Source organism: Pocillopora damicornis, chromosome 11, assembly GCF_964200805.1.
Source record: "Pocillopora damicornis chromosome 11, jaPocDami1.2, whole genome shotgun sequence".
NCBI classification, from domain to species: Eukaryota; Metazoa; Cnidaria; class Anthozoa; order Scleractinia; family Pocilloporidae; genus Pocillopora; species Pocillopora damicornis.
The window spans coordinates 14764192-14776667 of NC_142680.1; the positions used below are offsets into that span (position 1 = coordinate 14764192).

Genomic DNA, 12476 nt, shown 5'->3' on the forward strand with positions numbered 1-12476 from the left:
AAGGGCAGCATGGCATCAGGGATAAACCATAAGCCAGGTAGTTTTACGAATAATGGAAATACGTTAAGGTACAACATTAATTACACAAGAGTGACCAACTTTACAATGTATTTTTTCATCACCAAATCAGAACATATATCGAAAAAACCTCACACTCTTTCTTAGCCTATTTTCTTCTGAGTGATATGGTCGGTAAGTGAACCTATACTTGGCGGATACTTGACCGACGCTTGACCGACGCCTGACCGACGCCTGACCGACGCCTGACCAACGCTTGACCGACGCTTGACCGCCACTTCACCGGCAGTTGATCGCTACATATCGGCCGATGCATCAACCAGTAGTCAGTCGATATATTGGTTCGCCATCTTTTTCACGCCCCCATGTCATCTGTCATGGCACGGCATCTTCAGCTATTGGACAGTAATTCATGAGATGTTTAATACTGTTTCTTCTGTCTGTGCTAATTCTGAGGTGGCACAGTGTAAAATTAGGAAACTATAATTCTTCCAGCCCTTTGATCAAACCAAAATTGAGACTGCGAAAATTGATAGACAGTTTTCTTGTTGATAATTTCTGCTTGCTCCTCATTAAATGGAATAGACTCAAGGAATTCAATTGCAAGTTCTTTAGAAACGGTAGGCATCTTTTTTTCAGTAATAAACAAAACAAACACTTTGGCATTATCATTCATTGAATATACAGGCACACTTTGAACACTTTCTTCTTTACAGACATTAACATCACTGCTGATAAAAGCTCTGACTACTTCCTCTGTTTGACTGGGTCCTTTAATTGAAGATAAAAAAGGCAGAGCTGAAGAGCTAGGACAAGTTTCCAGCAACCCAGTCTAAAAATCTTGTTCCAGTTCAGTCACATTATAAGGAATACAAACTGCATTAAAATCTCTTGGGTGAATTGGGTCTTTCAATGTCACACCGTAACTACCACTCATTTGGAGGTCCTGAATGGGCAAACTTCCCTCATTTCTTTTTCCTCTCTTTTTCCACATGCACTGCCCTAATGTACATGATTGGAGATCATTGAATCTCACGTTTGCTTCTAGATCAAACAATGCTGCAGCTATGTGCCAGCAACCTCCATCTCTCCTGTTTAAAGGTGAACCAATATAACTAATTGTTCACACTGATAGACTGTAAAGTAGCCAATAAGGTCAGTTACTAGGCTCACAGATTCTGACTTTGAACTACTGTTTTAATACTTAGTGCTGAGGTCATAAATGATCCAGAAGGTTTGAGACTTAAAATAATGGATCCATTGATTTAGATCTTCAATTCAGGAGGCATCTACTTTTTACTCATGTTACAACTTCTACATGGGAAATATAATAAAACTGAATAAAACAAAACCTGTCACAGAGAAAAACAACAGAAAAGACCAAACGTTCTGATTCTCAAACGTATGTTTATGGAATATCAAGCGCATAGACAGGCTCCAGAAATCAAAAGTAGAGAATACATACCCTCCTTTCCATAAGCAGTAGTCTTAATTGACACTTCCATCCTTATTTAAAATGAAAAACCCTCTGTATGTTGCTGAACCATCATCAGTCTTAGATTTTTCAGTTGGCTTTACAGCAAACTTAAAATAACTGTAATTACTATTGGGTTGAGGTGGGTGATACCAAAGTTCTTCCATATGTCCATCAAAAAATAATTTGTACCCCAATAGGGATTTGTAACTTTTTAGGCCTTCGCTGTTGTACACGTTGTCTTTTCCCACGAAGTAATTAAAGAGTTCGGGGAATCCAAAGTCCTGTACGTTAGTAAAGTTTTTGGTTCATTGGGAAAAAACCCGATTTTCGTTATCACATTCTCCCTCATCAGTTTGCAGTTGCTCTTTCATAGAAATTCTTGGATTGATTTGTGCTTCCTCTTCAGCAATTTTCAGGACTTCCATCTCCTTACTTTCCTCAGTTCAACCTTACGTTTTCCTGAGCTTTAAATGCCCCTTTGTTTTAAACATTCTTTATACCAAAGAAACTGGTTCATCGCTGTGGATCAGTCCTTACATGGGAACGTCTATTTCTCAGGGAGGCGCTGTCAAAAGGATCGAAGGAACTCTATTGAATCACATATTCCCTCAGAGGAATACAACGTGTATTTATATGTTCATGTAATGTGTGTATGGTCATGATGAAATATATATCTACGCTAAGACCTCAGTTCCCATCCACGTGGAAGATGTTAAAACACTTAACGCATGCACAGTGTAAGATAGCTGACAAAGATGGCTGTTCAAGGCTGCCTGTGGCTGCCCAAGGCAGCCCTAACCTCTAGGGGATTACATGAAGGCTGTCCAAGGCTGCCCTAATCTCTATAGAACTAAAAAATATTCTAAAGGTTGTAGCCAATGAGAAGATTTTGCTAAATCATGCAGGATCAAAGTTCTACAGTCTGTAACCAATGAACAGGTAGAATTCAAAGACAATAGATCTCAGATGTATAAAAGAAGAGCATATTTTTAAGGAACTTACAATTCTCTCTCGTAGAGTGGTTAGCAAGCAAGGAACAAGTGGTTGTCAAATTCTCGGTTTTCACTCATGTAACCAAAGCTTTGACAACTGTTGCTATCTGCCATATTGGTGTACAAACAAACGCTCAAAGAGCTCGTGGTCTGAAGTAGTGTAGAAATGGTTTTGTGTTTATTTGTGGATTGCCACGCAAGAAGTGGTCGAGACAGAGATGTTTCCTTCTTCAGAGTGCCGGTTATTGATAAAAGGAATGGTGAAGAAGCTGAAGAGCTCTCAACAGAGCATTGAACGAAGTTGATCACAGCTATAAGCAGAGATGACTTGACTGAACAAATCTTAAAAAACGACCGTGTTTTGTAGTCGCCATTTTGTCTCCAGTCATCCAGCAAAACCCTGGGATAAATACAACGTTGACTGGGTGCCAACACTTAACCTTAGACACACAAAAAGGAAGGCAGAAGACATGGGAAAGCAGTACAGGAATGAGCAGAGAGAGCTAAAGTTAGGAGGAGGAAGAAGCTTAACGTGATCAAAGAGAATAGACTTCGGTTGAATGACGAAGGAACCCAAGTTTCTAATATCTTGTTTACATCTACAAGCGACGATTTAGATACAACAACAGAAGAATTTGTCTTGTCGTACGGAGATCAAGAGCTTGGTGAAAATGAAAAATGCCGTCAGGCCGAGGTCAAAAGCTTTCACAAGATGAGTACTCAGACCGAAGTTTTGACACGTACTCCTAAGCTTAAGTCTTATGATGCCTCTTCACAGACTGACAAGTTTGATTATTTATTTAATACAAATAAGAAAGTAACTGACTATGCGAAGAGTATTTTAGGAATAGCGACAATAAAGTACTATTTTATATTGGCCTTCCTTCTTATGAAATCCTGAACTTTGTGTTTGAACTTGTGTCACCGTCTGCTTCTCGTCGCTCCAAAACACTGAGTCCTTTTAAAGAATTTGTTATGGTCCTGATAAAGTTGAGATTGAATGTTCCTTTTCAAGACCTAGCTTATCAGCTGAACATCTCAGTTCCAACGGTTTCATGGACATTTCATTCTTGGTTGATAACTATGGACATAAGATTGTCTCCATTTATCCACTGGCCAGATCATGAAAGTTTGATAAGATCAATGCCACAATGCTTCCAGTTCAGCTTTGGAACTAAAATTACTGTGATAATTGACTGTTTTGAGATTTTTATTGAGAAACCTACAAATTTATTTGCTAGAGCACAAACATTCAGCTCCTACAAACACCATATTACCATCAAGGTCTTGATTGGCATCACACCGCAAGGTAGCATTTCATTTGTTTCTGAGGCACGAGGTGGGCAAACCTCGGACAAGGTTTTGACAGAAAACTGTGGTATCTTGAGCAAGTTGGTTCCTGGCGACATGGTGATGGCTGATCGAGTCTTCATGAGAGTGTTGCATTCAAGAGGGCAAAGTTGGTAGTTCCAGCTTTTACCAAAGGCAAGGAGCAACTTGACCCAGTTGATGTTGAAACCACAAGAGGAATTGCCAATGTTTGTATCCATGTGGAAAGAGTCATTGGTCTTTTGTGCAGCAAGTATACAATACGCCCTTTGCAGCTAGAGGTCACGTGCCTAGATATGCGTTAGCAACACCGAATTGGAGAGCAAGCTCTTCAGGAAACACAAATTGAATGAGTCTCTTGAGCGTCACACGTGTATAGTTGAAAGGCGATCATTCTGAATTCGTGTTAAATATCTTTCTATCTCTCCAAATCCAGTAAGTTTTGCATAGAAATAGAGCTTTGAGCACATCTTTGAGTCGGAAAGGTTGGTTTTCAGCTGGGATCGCGGCAAAAATATCAGTGAAAAGTCGACCACGAGTTACAAACATGGCTTCTCCGTCTGGTATGTACAACGGAGTTTGTCTTCTTGTTGCACTTTTATAACGACATTTGGACAATTAATACAAGTAAAAAGAAATAAAATACAGTAATTCACTACACTTTGAGGTTTAGGAGCCATTTACTATCGAAAAACATAGAATTTTGGCTGCTCATTCCCCTCAAAACTATGGTGTTTGAACCAACAAGCGTTGTTTTCATTGTTGTAGATATTGCTATGGACAAGTCACTTGAACAATCCACCAAGGGCAAAAAAAAGTCTGCACACCATTGTTGTGTTCCCCAATGTAATAGGGATTCAAGATACCATGAAGATCTGCATTTCCATTGCATTCCCGGTCGTGCCTAGGACGAAAAGCTGAGGAAGGAATGGCTCATGAAAATTTGAAGAGACAAAGGTCCTGACTTCAAGGTATTTTATGGAGACATTCGATTTTCACAGCATTTCACAAGGAATTGTTCAGTAAACTTATGTGTCTAATGGCTTAAACTTTTCTCAACTTAGATAACTAGTAGTACGAGAGTATATTCAAGGCACTTTACCAAGGAAGATTACCTTCCACCGACCAAGTGTGGTAGCCAGCGACTGAAAAGAGGTACTGTTCCATCGAATTTTAACTGGACTTCCTCCTCCAAAGCACGAAGAAAGATTATTCAACATGTCGACAGGTAATTTATCCTTCAGTTATATTTTAATGTGTCCGTGAGTTTATGGGGTTATAATGATAAGTCTAGACTATAATGGCATCTTTCTAATTTTTAAATACTGTATCAGTTTGGGATAAGTATTAACTGCTATTTTTAAAAGCATTTAAAACACCTTATAGAAGGGATGTATGGGTATGAAGTATATACACAGATCTCAGGTTCCTCAATGTCTAAAATGATTTAATTGTTTTAAAATTTAGAATTATGTATAAATGAGAGATATTTAATTTTTAGGCTTTGTTCACAGAGATACTCAAACAGATGATAGTGACACTGATGGAGTGGAAAGTGAGGCAATGCAAAGCAGGGAAAGTGTGGAAACAGAGGTGCAGTCTCTAAAGGCTCAGCTGCTGGCCATGCGGGGAGAGCTTGAGGTAAGCAGAAAGGAAGCAGCTGTAGCTAAAGAAGAGCTAAGAAATGTCAAGGCTGAAGCTGCTCAACGATTAGAGGACATTAAAAAGCAGGCAGCTTATAAAGCAATATTAAGTAAATTTGGCCTGGAGAGATTAGATGTAGACAACGAGAGTATAAAATTTTACACTGGTTTCCCCTCAAACGAACATATTAAGTTTTTTTTTAGTTTTATTAAGCCAAGTGCTGAACTAATGACCTACTGTTATGCCTCTGGAGAGAGAGAAAACAGACCAGCCTCCAGAAATATGCTTCTAATAGATGAAATGTTTATATTTCTTGTTCAGCTTAAACTATGATTATTTGAGCTAGATCTTGCTGATAGGTTTGAAATTCATATATCCTCGGTCTCTAGAAAATTAGTAACATGGTCCAATTTTTTGTACTTTTTTGTTGGAAGTCAGATTATCTGGCCCTCTAGAGCAGATGTAGATAGATGCATGCCTGAGGGTTTAAGAAAACTCTATCTGAGCACTAGAGTGATTTTAGAATGCACAGAGATTTTTGTGCAAACACCCACATCACTATTGTTACAGTCACAGCTATACTCATCCTATAAGAGCAACACAACTTTGAAAGGTCTTATTGGAATCACCCCTTGTGGAGCAATATGTCTTGTTTCCACTTTATACACTGGAAGGATTAGTGACAAGGAAATCCCAGGACGTAGTGGTATTTTAGACCTTTTAGAAGCAGGAGACTCAGTCATGGCAGACAAGGGGTTTGATATAGGTAACATGCTACAGGAGTATAATGTTGAGTTAAACATCCCTCCTTTTCTGGAAAATCAAGGGCAGTTTTCAACTCAAGATGTACAAAAAAGTAAAACTATTGCAAGCCTTAGAATACACGTAGAACGTGCCATCAGGAGGGTTAAGGAGTATCACTTCTTTGATTCCGATGTTCCTCTGTCAACTTTAGGTTCAGTTAACCAGCTATATTCTATAGCCTGTCTTCTAACAAATTTTCAAGGACCTTTAATCTTATCTAAGTGACAACAGTGAAATGTAGTGTGTTCATTTGGATTAGAAGATTATTTAGAAAGATTAAGTTAAACTTTTAGAAAAAGTTTAAGTAGTCATAAAGAGTGTTTGTAAGTTTAAATTGTTAATAAAAAGTTACAACTGGACATACTATTTCTGAAGCAATTCTTCTTTAAATACAGTGTTAGACATTTTTGGTGTTTTTCTTTTAAGGTTGGTTAATTAGGGGATTACCATATACAATTAGTTCTTGAATTTGACTGTGATGAAGCAAGTAAATAATTAAACCTTGGCTAAAAAGAGCTTAAAAATACCAACAAGAAAGTTATAAGTCACATTTATGTTTATGCAAAAAAATGCTCTATGCATATCTTGGGTCAACTTCACCTCATCCTTCACCCTGACAATATCTGGTAAGCCCCTTTTTTAGAAAAGTTTTGAAATCTAAAATAACTATACACAAATTAGAGCAAATGTAGAATGTTTTTAAAGATCATTTATTGAAGTTAAACCTTTTCATAACCAATACAGTGTTACGAGTAAGCAAAGACTAGAGGCAAATCAACTTAGATAGTAATAAAAAAAAAATTGTCCACCTTATCTTTAGGACTTAGCCTCTTTAGGATTTTTTGCGCCTTGCAACGGCAACCTCCTCCCAGTCCCCCTCCGTCATGGCAGCCATCGTAGACATCCGCCATCCTCGGATCTTGAGGTTCATATTTATTTCTTAAGGATGGAGGATACCAGTTTACCATAAATGGGGAAAGAAAGTCTTTAAAAGGAACCATCAGCTTTGTTTCCGGTGATAATTTAGCATCCCAGGAGATTGTAGGTTTTAACATTGGAGGCTGTTCTGCACTGAAGTGCAGGGTTTACATAGGAGATGCAAATGATGTAGCTACAAAGGTAGGCAAAGGATGAACCATTTTTCCACTGACAATAAAGTAAGCGTCTAAACCTCTTCCATTCACTTTGCCCTTTTGCACTTTGCCGCCAACTCATAAGTTTTTTCCTAGGCTTTTGCTCATTGTGATAACTTTTTGCTGAACTTTCTCTTTCGCAATGTGAGAACCATTACATCTAGTACCAAAGATACTCTCCCCCCCCCTTTGATGATTAAACCGCCAGATTCTGTGACTTACATGGAAAAACTGTGTTGAAAAATTGTGTACAATAAAATTTGTAATTGAAGTGTGGTGTTGAAATCCAATAACTTTCTCATAATTCCTCACAGTTTGTGGAAGATGATTTCCAATTACACACTCAAGCAATGTATGATCTGCTGTGCACAGCAATCGAAAATTTAGTCATTGACATTTCTTCTCAGTTTCGAATAAATCTAAGATCAGCCCTGAACCAGTCACATTACTTGTATGTCATAGAAGGTCTTTCGAGTGATGTAATGCATGATATCCTTCAGGGGTTTCTTCACTATGAAGTCAAAGAACTCCTCAAATATCTATAGATGAGCAGCAGTTTTTCACTTTGGGAAATTTTGATTCTTGGATTAAAAATTTAGATTGTGGTTATCCAGATGTTTCCAACAAACCATGTGTTATATCAAGTGCCACCTTAAATTCCAACACTAATTCTCTCAAACAAAAGGTAAAACTTATATTATTAGTAGTTCATAGGAAATGCATTAAACTGTGTGTTGGTAATTCTGTTGATCGTAATGTGATTCTAGCTTCAGAGATGTGGTGCCTTGGCCATTTCCTTCCATAGGTGATCGGCAGCCATATGCCCCATGATGATGAGAAGTGGAATCTTCTCCCAACTCTTAGAATAGAGAACATTATAAAGTAGCTTACTTAAGGGATTTAATCACCGATCACCAAACTAGATTTACCAAGTTATACCCGAATTCCTCTGTGATTCCACAGATGCACTATATTCTCCATAACCCAAGAACAATGGTTAGGTAAGTTGGAAATGAAAAATATCTAACTTTTCTTTTCATGGGTGATGGTGTTGTCACATAAATCTTTGTATTATTGTTTGGGTTTTCCATTAGTTACCTTACAGTACATGTAAAGGTTGATCATTGAAAAAAAAAAAGTAAATATGTAGCATTTTGATATTTATAGTTTAGTCCGATGGTACTGTCCTGGATGATAAAGTTTGAGCCAAAGCATGAAAGACTCAAACGGCTGGCCCCATTCCTTGCAATTTCACTCACATTCCTTGGACAGTGGATCTTCATCATCAGTTAAGGCAGTGCTATGAAATATCAAGCAGTAAGCATGTTCATCCATCAATTGAAAAGTCTTTGGACCAGGTACAGGACCATTTAATACCTTTGTGTTATTTGATAATATACTGTACTTTGAGAAATTAAATCACCACTGATTATAAGCTGCCTCACATTATCACATCTGCTAAGTCAGTGAGAAGGGAAGCTTTACTCACAAGTATTGTTTCTGGCAATGCTTGCACTGTTGAGAAGTATACTGATTTAGCAGAGATCTATTTTAGAAAATGGTTCAAGTAATGTTAAATACCTCTATATGTTGTTCTATTCTTTCACATGATGTTTCAAAGTTTGTCTATTTTATACCACAACTGAGAAACTTAAAAACTGTAAAATCATGCACTCTAAAAGGTTTCTACATAAACAATATCTATAACCTAATAAATGAGTATTTGAAAGGTAAAGCATGAGGTATATTTTCAATATTTTACTGTAACGGGGGAAATCGGTGCAGAGAGGAAAGAGCCCTCCACTTCTCTACTGGCTTCACATTGGAGCTGGATTGGCTAATTTTAAAGGGATAATTTGCGAGAGGGCTGAAATTTTAAACGCTGTTTAGCCCTCTTAAATTCCAAAGTGGTTCCACTATTTTCCAAATTGACCTTACACATGGTCCAATTTGTCCTTTACAATTACCATAGTTATTCGGTTATAAGGCGCACTCCGCTATAAGACGCACCCCCAATTCAGCAACTTCATTATTGCATGTTTTCAAACTGAGAAAATCACTAAAATACTTGGTTATAAGGCGCACTGTTGTTTGGTGAGTAAAGATCCATCAAGTTTTGTAAATTCTTTCATAAACTTACAAAAAAACGAAAAAGTCGCGTATTGATTTTAGTTTACTGTTAATCAACAAAAGCAGAATTGTCGCACACGCAACCACGCACACAAACAAAAGCCTTGATTAAACAAGATGTACCGCCGAGAATGCAGATCTCAGTGCACTAAAAAGGCTGAAAGGATGAAGGTCTTCGCTTGTTTATTTTCGTTTCGTTTTGTGACGTATCAAATTACTAAGCACGTGCTCTCGAGCACGTATCACATCTATGCAAATTTGACTTCGCTTGTCTTTTCAGAACCACCATATTCATAAAAGTCAATGTGTGTGTGTCATTTTATTTGCTTGAAATTGTACCAGTAGCTGTGATCAAAAAAAATTGTTTTGGGAAAATATTCGCCTATGAGACGCACCCAAACTTTGGCGGTAATTTTTAGTAGAAATTAGGAATTTCTTGAAAAAAACGGTGCGCCTTGTAACCGAATAACTACGGTAGGTAGATTTTGCCCCAAAAATGGATGGCAAAAAATATCTCTATTTCAATGGGGCCAAATTGACCCCAAGCCAGTACCAAACTGCATCCACTCGATTGGCCCCCTTTTGTGGGCCAAATCAATTTTCATTTTAAAGTGTGAATAATCATGTTCAGGCATACCTGCTACAAGAAAAAAACAGACTCTGACATGCATGAACAAAAGCACAATCACTCAAAGACTTGCAAAGAGTACAAAAATATTCCTTGTAGGTTTAATTTTGGGCAGTTTTTCCACTTAGAGGACAGTTGCAGCATTACTACTCTGAGGAACTAGATGAAGAGTCTAAAATGACCATTTTAACCAGAAGAAATGTAATTCTCAATTTAGTCAAACAGCAAATAGACAAAGAAGCCACAGTATGATCCTAATAAAGCACAAGATATTCTAAGCCCACCAAGTATTGCAGAAAAACAATATTACTGGGCTCTATCTACATCCAGCGATTCTGACTTTGATTTACATCTGAAAAGACCATTGGGTAATTGTTTTATAAATAACTGTTCTGTTGCTGGGATCAAAGGTTTTCGAGCAAATGTTGACTTACAGCCTGTTTTTAATCATTACAAATGTGTAACCTATGTTTGCTCCTACTTCACAAAGGATGAAACTGAATGTTCACAGCCTATTGTAAATGCAGCAAAGGAACTTTAAGCCTCAAATTTTAACATCTGAGACAGTTTGAGGAAAGTAGGAGCAGCTTTTCTTTCAAGAAGAGAAGTTAGTTCACAAGAATGTGTATACAGACGTATTCCAGAGCTTTGGTTGAGGAGAGGTTTCCCAAAAAAACAGTTTCTGTCTCAGGGAAGACTTGCTTTGCAAAACAAAAAAAACCCTACTACAAACGAGAAAAAGATGCTACATCAAGTAGGCTTAGGGTGTAAGAAAATTGACCTCCTTGCAGATGACACAGTGGAAACCATGTTGAACAAAGTGAACAATGTCATGCTAAAGATGTATGCGGGAATACAATAGGCTTCCCATGTAGTGGGTTGAAATGCTGCAGAGCTTGGCCAAGTGCAGAGACTTATCTGTCATTAGAAGTTTGTGGTCTGTTCAAAAACTTAAATCTGCTTTACGTGGGCAACCTAAAATCTATTCGACGCCTATAGCAAAGTCCCTCAGCACCAGCTCTTTAAAGACCATTCCTTTTGAGTGGGCTAAGGGACAATTCCATGTAGTGCACAGGAAACCTCTTTGATAACAGTGATAATGATGCCACAGTAACCTCAACTGCAATGGATGGGGGGCCTCACTCTGCAACACCAGCACCAAGTCTCCATTAGATGTTAAAATTTCAAGTGCAGCACAGCAGCCTGCAAGTGTACATGCAACATTCAGTCAACAGAATTTGCAATCTTCATCCTAGAAGCTTCTTTCAAAGGAGGATTCTTTGATAGCTGCTACTCAAGCTGCCGATCATGCATCTCCACAAAGCATTCATGATACAAGTCAGCAGCTTGGAGTAGGTTACGATGCAGCAAGGAGCACTAAAAAGCAGTTACCGAAGAATAACCCTTACAAAATAAATCCATGGGTCTTTATAAAAGGTTCGTAACTGAGTATATATTCATGTGTTTTTTTCGAAATTAAATTATGAGTTTGTGACATACCTGACGTTGATGAACTGTAGGTATATTACAAAGTGAAAGTTGAGCTTCTTTTGTTAAGGCCCTTTAGCTCAGTGGTAAGGCATTTAAGCAGTAATTAAGACTAATTAGCACGTCAATCACTCCAACGCACTTCAATCCCGTGTTGTCTGCATTTTGTTAGTCAGTGTTAGATCCAAGTGTAACATTTTTTTTTGATTATTCGTTCTTGCCTAATTTGTTTTTCCTTTGCGTACGCAAATTAGTTTATACTACCTTTCTTTCATTTGTTTAGTCTTCTTTTTTGGCGTTAATTTAGGTGTTTATCTCTTTCTGTCAGTTTTCGTGCCCTTGTTAGCGTTTCCGTGCTGTTTCATCTTCATTAGCGCCTTTCTATAGTTTTATTTTCCGCATTTTCTAGCGTATTTGAATATCGTAGTTTGTCAGTACAGTTTGTGAGTTCAGTTTGGTCCGCGCTTAGCGCAGTTCTGTTTAGTTTGTTTCTAGCCTCTTCGCGTTATTCGCAGTCCTCTTTACAGAAGTTTTCTCTGGCCAAAACAATGTAAGTGTATTTCACAGTCCTCGTTTTGCAGTTTTGTTATTTCTTTACTAATTTACCTTAGTCGCAACTTGTAACCTTTTTGCTTTTTCTTTTCGTTTTAGTTTCAACCCACACTCTTAGTAGCAAGCACGTTCGGCTCCAATAAATCTTTTTCTTTTTATTTGGTGTGTGGTGTTATTATTCAAGGCCAGGAGTCTTGCAGGTTTATGGCAGTTTCAGTCAGTATCAATGCATAACTGTCGTTTTACTACCTACCGCAATTTATCGGATTTATCAAGAATTA

General features: G+C 37.9%; 1 pseudogene; it reads left to right on the plus strand.

Annotated features, from left to right (window-relative positions):
- Positions 1-5034: 5034 nt before the first annotated feature.
- LOC149037736 (uncharacterized) lies at positions 5035-6554 on the plus strand (annotated as a pseudogene).
- Positions 6555-12476: the final 5922 nt, after the last annotated feature.